Here is an 8,504-nt window from a genome sequence, read left to right as displayed (position 1 = left end):
TTTTTTCTGGGACAGACAACACCAAATAAGACTCACAACTGACACACACACAGAGCGCTTGCTGAATGACAGAAAGCTGACGCTGGTCTCACCGCACATGCTTTTATAGCTTCCTGGTCATTACGTCACCCGCCCGTGACGTCTCGCCCATCTATTGGTCTGATTACACACGAGGTTCAGAGCCGGTCACGCTGAAGGGCGTTCCCGAAGCGTCCTCCGACGCAGCTCGAGTTCCTGAAGAGGAACTACTTTATTTCAGCCACACTGGAGGGTTTTTTGAGCATGAACTGCCTGTTTTCAATTCAATTCAAAAGCTTTATTGTCTAGTGGGGTAGAAAACCTTTAGACAAAGGCTCAGCAAACAAACAGTACAAATAATAATCACAACAACAATTAACATTATACATCACTTTAAAAACACAACTGTAATAATACATCAAAATTCATCTTAAGATCCTATTTAAAATACCATTGGCAGTTGGGATAAAGGTCTTCTTATACTTGGCCTTTTACACCAAAAGCACTTTATACCATCTGCCAGATGGAAGTATGCAGGGCATGAGAAGAGTCTCCCACAATAACACAGGCTTTCCTTTTTGATGCCACAGTATAGAGATCAGTGAGAAGTACTTGTCTCTCACCAATTATTTTACTCGCCACATTTATAATCCTTAAAAGTCAGATTTTTTGCTTTTAACAGAAAGAGAGTTAAACCAGGATACAATTTTAAAAGTAAGAACAGAAGAAAAATCCATAAATAAAATCCTGACACAGAATATCTGCCGCATCCAAGTATTTTCCAAATGTATCCATCAGAGTGAGGGTGGCATCTTCAACTCCATGCCCAACTCTGTAAGCAAACTGCAAAGGATCAAGTTTCCCAGTCATTGCTTGGGAGAGTTGCTGACAAACCACTCTCTATCGTCTTTAGATGGTAAAGCCACTGGTCAGGTTGGGTTAGGTTTTCCTGCCACAGCAACTCAATTGGGTTTAAGTCAGGACTTTAACTGGCCCACTGCAAAACTTTAATTTAGCTTTTTTCTGTCTTCTAAACAGTTCCACTTTCGACTCATCAGTCCATTAAACATTCTGGCAAATTGTTTGAGGATCACCAAGTTGTGTTTTGGCAAAATTGATGAGCCTTCATGTTCTTCTGGGTTAGCAGTGGTTTTTGCCTTGCCACTCTTCCATGGATGCCATTTTTTTCTTTCAGTAAACTATTCCTAATTTGAGTGCTTATTCTTTAATAGTTCAGCGATTTACTGATGAAACTGTTCTTAAAGGTGCTGTATGTAAGTTTTTGACTCTACTAAAGCATAAAAATACCATAATATGTTTGCAGATATTTAAGAAACATGCTAAGTTAACATACTTGTTTATCTGAAAAACAATGCTACAGTCAGTTATTCTCCTTTGAAAATGTGCGTTCCGGGCCGGAATGTCCGTCTCTGTTTTGGTTTGTGAAACCCGCCCACTGCCAGTTTACCCAATTGTATTTTGCCAGTTGGCGGAAAACACATTTCATTTCATTCATCATCAAGTGCGCTCGTTCCTGTTGTGTCGTCAATCTAGCAACCTGCGTGTGCGTCAAGTCTGAGGAGGAGGGGCCAGCTGAAAAAACCCTCTCCAATATTTTGAATTTGGACTGCAATACCTAGTTCAACCACTCGGTGTAAATCCTACATACAGCACCTTTAACTCATATTACAAATAACAAAATTAAATAGCAAATTGTTGTACATAATGAAGAACAGAAATAAAATGAAGAGCTGAATTAAAATTATTTTTGGAGAATGGTTTCTTCTGAATCATTTCAACATTACAAATGAGTTAATCTACATTGAAAGCATTAGATGTGCTAGGGCAACTAGTGCTTCAACTGTGCCTGAATAAACATGCTTCTTGTCTTTGTGAAGAAACTGTGAAGAAGTAACTATTTAGGTCATATTGGTCATTATTTCTTTAGTAAACAAATAAAAAAAGAAAAGAAAACAAAAAAAAGAAAAGAAGAGAAAAGAAAAGAAAAGAAAAGAAAAGAAAAAAGAAATATCACATTAAAAATTATTTGTAATGACTAGATTTTATGTGGTGATGTAAAAAGGAAACTGTCTTCCAACTGTACTACATTTATATTGCCACTGTGAAACAAGTCTGGAACTGCTCCTTTTTGTGGTTTGTATGCCACTTACCATGCAATTTCTGTGTTCGCCTTGTTTTATTTAGAAGATGCCATTGACTAGGAGTGTCGGAAAAAAACAAGTCTTAACAAAGGCCCTCAAAGGCCAAAAAAGTCTATGAATTTAAACTATGTAAATAAACCAGCTTGCCTGTTGCAGGGAAGCTTAAGCAAAAAAAGTTGAAATTGTTGATCCGTATTGAAACAAGTTCAGCAGACTATTTTCACGTTATCAGTCTTTAATTTAAATGGACCTATAAATTATATATTTTACACTGCCTGGCCAAAAAGTTGCCATTTAGATTTAAATAAGCAAATACTGAAGAGTTTAGGAATGATTAGCACATTTCTGGCATGTTCTAAGTTTTGCAACAATTCTGATGCAGTATGTAGATTTTTGGTGGAAGACGTACCCATGTACATATTCCAGGATGATAATATCATCAGATTCACCAGGCTCTCCCATTGTTGATACAAGATCTCTGCCAAAAAGATTAATGCAACTCTTGAGGAAAATAAATTCTGTGATGTTGCATTATGTTGTTGAAAAACAAATTAAAAATATAATCAAAGGTAAAGGTGGTCCAACAAAATATTATAGTGTGCAGCTTTTTTTTTTTTTTTGGACAGGCAGTGTAAAGTCGCCTCCAGCACATCCCAAAGACTATCAGTGGGTTAAGGTCTGGACTCTGTGGTGACCAATCTTTCACAAATTGAGCCTGATGAATCTTGGCTTTGTCATCCTGGAATATGTACATGGACACGTCTTCCAGTATGGTTTCTTGAGAAATTAAAATCGACATACTGCATCATTTAAGGTTAAAAGAATTGTTGCCAAACATGCAACATGCCAGAATATGCCACTGCAATAATTATTTTTATTTATTTATATATTTTTTAATAATTATTAAATCCAGGCAGTGATTTTCTTTCTATCTATCTATCTATCTATCTATCTATTTATCTATCTATCTCACAAAATCTCTTGCCAGGCAATATATTATACCAAGAATTGTCTTTCCACATTAGAGGGATGCTCTTTCCACATAACAAGAATGCTATGTAAAATGTTATTGATTGCTTAAACAACTGATTCTGCCAGTCCAAACATTACTTGTTACTTTTGTTGTATTTGGTGTAATGCAATGTGTTTATGCGGTTTAAGGTTAAAAAAACACATTATTTTCCACATAATGTACATTATTGTTTCTCCTCTGCCCCGCCTTTCTGAGCTCATCAGTCTGAAAAGCGAGGTGTGCTCTGATTGGCCAGCTAAACCCATTATAAACGAGGCATTTGTTGCATCCAGTGGGGACATAATTACTGATTATAATGACTTATACTGTCTTTTTACGCATTGCGTTGCGTATTGCGCCGCGTAAACATAAAACCATGTCTGCATTTCTGATCGGAGAAACGACAAACTCTACGCTACTCTACACTGCTCAAAACTCGCGTTTGAATCATCATCATTTGGGCGGCATTATGCAAATCTTCCCACAAAGTGACGTAGACATGTTGGGGCGTGTTAGAACGAGCCGTTTTAGGAGGGCGTGGACGAGTCTTAACTTTTATAAAGAATATCTTTTTGGGTTTGAGACTTTAGTCTTCGCAACTTTAGGGATCTTATCTATGCACGAACAGCTTGTAACACTCCAAAGAGAAAGGAAAACTTGAAATTGCATCATATGACCCCTTTAATATGTAATTATTTGTAATTCAAGGCAAAACTCACAATGTGCAACTTTTCTATCTGAAAAATAAATGGGTTGTGGTGTTGGTATATGATGTGTAGATAATTTGAATGATTATGTAGACTGTTAGCAATTCAGACACTGACAATATTAGTACTAATTCTGTCTGAATCGAAAACAAAATCAAGACCATTTTCTTCACGCACCACAAAAACAGGTTTTGCATGTTTTGCAGCTGACAGGGTTAAATGCTCAGCAATGAGGATGCTGTCATTCGTTTCAGATGGATATAATAATATTTAGACAGCACATTCATACACGTTATGATTTTCACAAGAGCTGATGTGTTGGTCATTGACCAATACAGCACATGATAGGCTATACTATAGTTTACGCATGATTTTACACATTTATCTGAAATCGGAACAATTTCGATATTAATATAGATATTTTTTGTTGATTTACAATACAAATAATGGTTGCATTTTATTTGCACTTACCTGTACTTACAGTGTTCTTACCTAAGAAAGTACAGGATAATATAGGGTAATTACTTGGGTTAGGTTTAGGGGTAGATTCAGGGTTAGTATTGTAATTACTATAACAAGTGCATAGTATGTAGATGTGGAACAGGACTGTAAAATAAAGTGCTACCCAAATAACAATACAATTTAATTCCTAATAGTCTCCAAATAAAGGTTAATGCTTTCAAAACCATTAACACAGACAGTAAAACCATATTCTGAAATGCGCAAGCTATGTCATATTGATATAATAATTGATATTGTATTGATATCTGCTGGGTTAATAATACATAATAAACACACACACACGGTGCTACCTGCTTTTTCCCCATGAAGCCAGGAAGGTTCCCTTCCTGACTGGCATCATGTCTTGTATATGAAACTGCGTACTGTATTTCAATATTACTATTGTATCATGTTTCATGTTATCTTTATCAGTTGTTGCTACCACAATAGAATTGTTTATCTTCATGCTGTTTATAATACAAACATTTGATATTTTAGATACTTTTAAAGCTATTCTGTCTGTTTTCAGGATTTTTCATTTGAAAATGAACACCACAATTTAGGAATACAACCTACGTTCCTGTATTCTATATAAAAGAAATGTAACACTTTGTGCACTTTACAATACGATCTCAGTCATTAGTTAATGCTTTATGTAATATGAACTAAAATGAGCAATATATTTCTTACAGCATTTATTAATATTTGTTAGTTAATAAAAATACAATTGTTCATTGATCATTCATGTAAATTCAAAGAGGATTAGGCAATATCAACAGATATTAAGACTGTATAAAATGTATTAGTAAATGTTGAAATTGACATACGATAATAAATGCTGTTCATTGTTTGTTCATGTTAACAATGTAGTTGACAAATGTTAACAAATGCAACCTTCTTGTGCAATGTTACTCAAATAATTGTTTTCTCTAAATATCATTTATAACACTGAACAGACAATCTGTGAAAGTAACATGCAGCATCAATCATCCTATTATTTAAGTTTAAAAACGTCAGCTGCTTTGTTGCTGTCCTGCCCAGTAGAGGTCTGATTTAAGCTTCTCCATGATAAAAAAAAAGACTGAAATGAAAACATCTGAAAGTATTATTTTTTTGTTAGAGACTATATTAAATTTATTCTTAAAAGCATATTATCTTAGAAAAAGTAAAGTGAGATCAGCTAAGCTTCCCTAAGGCAATTACAGAGAAAGCGTCAAACAGATATGCAATGCTGAAATTCAGGTAATGATGTGCGAATTCAGGAACATGCTTTACATTTCAAGGATGTCTCTGTGCTGCTCCATCTGTGACAGCAGTGAAGAAAATTGCAGTGCAGACTAAGCATCAACTGACTGAGCTTTAACTGGAAGAAAAGATCTGACTAGTTTAGTCATCACTCAAAAAGGAAGAAAAATTAGGCTTATCTATATCGTTTATTTTTCGCAATATGATGTGGATTTTATTACATTTATGGTCACCTAAAGAACTGAACAAAGGACTAATAATAGGTAAGGGCATGCATCTGATAAATGATCACAATACTATGTGTTATTTGTATATATCTCAGAATTGTCACACTGTTAAATTAGACCAAGTATGAAGATTCTTTTTTGGTATATTCAAATTTAATAAAATACTGCTATTTTATCAACTGCCAGATGCAATTGCTAGGACAGCTGTTTTTGAATATGTAATAGAGCTGTGCCATGCTATTCTTACATGTTACAAGTTACTTTAGTGAGATTTTGGGTTTCTCCTTTCCTTCCTGAAAAACATTAGCAATTTATTTATTAGGTTAGTGTCTCTTTAAATGCAATGAATGTGTTCCTGACACATTTTACTGGATTTGCGGTAAACTATGCTAAACTGGTTTTAGCCCTATTGATTTAACACATAACATTCACACGTCATCTTTGTTCATTGTTTTCAAATGACATTTCCGTGTGAAATCTTTCAGTGCTGGTAATAACTTATTGTAAGCTGTGGACTTTTTAGTGATCTGTATTTGGATGATAAACATCAACATTAAGGGGGTGTATGAACAATTTATGAAAAAGTCTGGGAACACTTTAAGGCCCTTGTCGTTCAAAAATATTGGGGCAAACGTAGACATTTCTAAAAAGTGGATTTAGGATTTTACTGGTCAACATTAAAAAAGTAAAGAAAACTATAAAAAAAAACGATAAATTGTTTTCTCATATTGGAATCTGTGTAATGACTTCTACAAAACTATCATCATCAAGCATGTTTAACCATGCTCATATTTAGAAAGCACAAATGTGACCCTGGACCACAAAACCAGTTTGTGGGATAGCTGAATAAATAAGCTTTCCATTGATGTATGGTTTGTCAGGATAAGACCATATTTGGCTGAGATACAACAATTTGAATATCTGGAATCTGAGGGTGCAAAAAAATATCTAAAATATTGAGAAAATCACCTTTAAATTGTCCAAATGAAGTCTTTAGCAATGCATATTACTAAACAAAAATTAAGTTTTGAAATATTTACGGTAGGAAATATCTTCATGGAACATGATCTTTACTTAATATCCTAATGATTTTTGGCATAAAAGAAAAATCTATAACCGCATGAGGCTCGCGAGCCGCGCAATGAGTAACACTGGTCTAGAGGCTTCATTTATTAATTAACAAAAATTGATATACAGACAAAATGTCGTTCGGATATTTGAATTTATTCTTAACACTTTTGTCTGCTATTTTGAATTGAATTGAATACCTTTGTCGTTGCAAGTAGCATGCAACGAAATTTCGTATCTCTCATGGACATACAACTATATCCATCTACATTCACACTCATAAAAACCATGCATATAAATAAATAAATAAACATAAAAAATGAGATGAATTAGTCCTAAAAGAAACCTAAAAACCAATATTAAAGTGACTTGTGCATTTCATTGCAGTAGTATGGCACAGTCCATCCTTTCAAAATTTTAGGGGTAGTTATGAAGAAAGAAAAACGTGGAGGAAAGAATTCAGTTTGCGTATGGCTGTTGGGTAAAAGCTGTTTCTGAATCTGGAGGTGCGAGTCTTTAAAGCTCTGTAGCGTCTTCCAGATGGCAGTAGTACTGCAAACAGATTGTGAAAAGGGTGAGTGCTGATTTTTGGCATAAAAGAAAAATCTATAATTTTGACCCATACAATGTATTTTTGGCTATTGCTACAAATATACCCGTGCGATTTAAGATTGTTTTTGTGGTCCAGGGTCACAAATACTCATAATTCAGTCAAGTTGCCAACACAAACAAACAAATAACACATATATCTCAATGCATACAAATAATATCCAAAAATGTCCACAGCACTATTTTTTTTCTTCTCAAAACTGGTTTATACTGAAAGCTCTCTATATTCTAAGGATTTGTTACTTGATGTTGTATTTTCTTGGGAATTAATTTCCTGCAACATCATCTAAGAGCAGCAGTTGTCAACCAAGAGGCCTCAAAATGACTTAAAATGATTGTTAGGAAAAAGAGAAGAAGAAGAAGAAGAAGAATTAAAATAAGCTAAAACATCTAATTATTTCAACATTCAACTTACATTCAAAAATGTTATAATGAATATTGTTTTCTGATAATGCCAAGCTCTAAAATATTTTATCAGGTAGATAATACACAGCCTTTAGTGTTTTACTGTACTAGCAACTGTAAGGCAGTATGACGTAATGTAAAATATATACATAGCCTACATAAAATTATGTTACATTGTTCTGCAAATTATGTACAACACTGCACATTATAACATGTCAATGTGCATGTGTTTCTTGCAAAAAAACAAAACCAAAACTATGGCATGTCATGAAGTCAGACACTTGGTGGGTTTTTGAGTCCACTTGAACCACTTGAATTTGTGAGCACAACAAACAAACCCAAATTCCTACAGTGAACCATGGAATAGTGCTGCTTCATGCTTGCTGCTTAAGGTCTAGAGCAGTGATCTTCACTATTTTTTTCACGAGAGCCGCACTTATAGGACAAAGTTAATAGGAGAGCCACTTTTACTGCAAAGTATGAAAAGTTACATCCAGTCATAAATAGCATGTCTGCTTCTCTCTTGAAGCCAACACGGAAGTGACTTAAA

The sequence above is a fragment of the Sinocyclocheilus rhinocerous genome, unplaced genomic scaffold, assembly GCF_001515625.1.
Source record: "Sinocyclocheilus rhinocerous isolate Xijiao unplaced genomic scaffold, SAMN03320098_v1.1 scaffold4923, whole genome shotgun sequence".
NCBI lineage: Eukaryota > Metazoa > Chordata > Actinopteri > Cypriniformes > Cyprinidae > Sinocyclocheilus > Sinocyclocheilus rhinocerous.
This window is presented reverse-complemented; position numbering follows the sequence as displayed.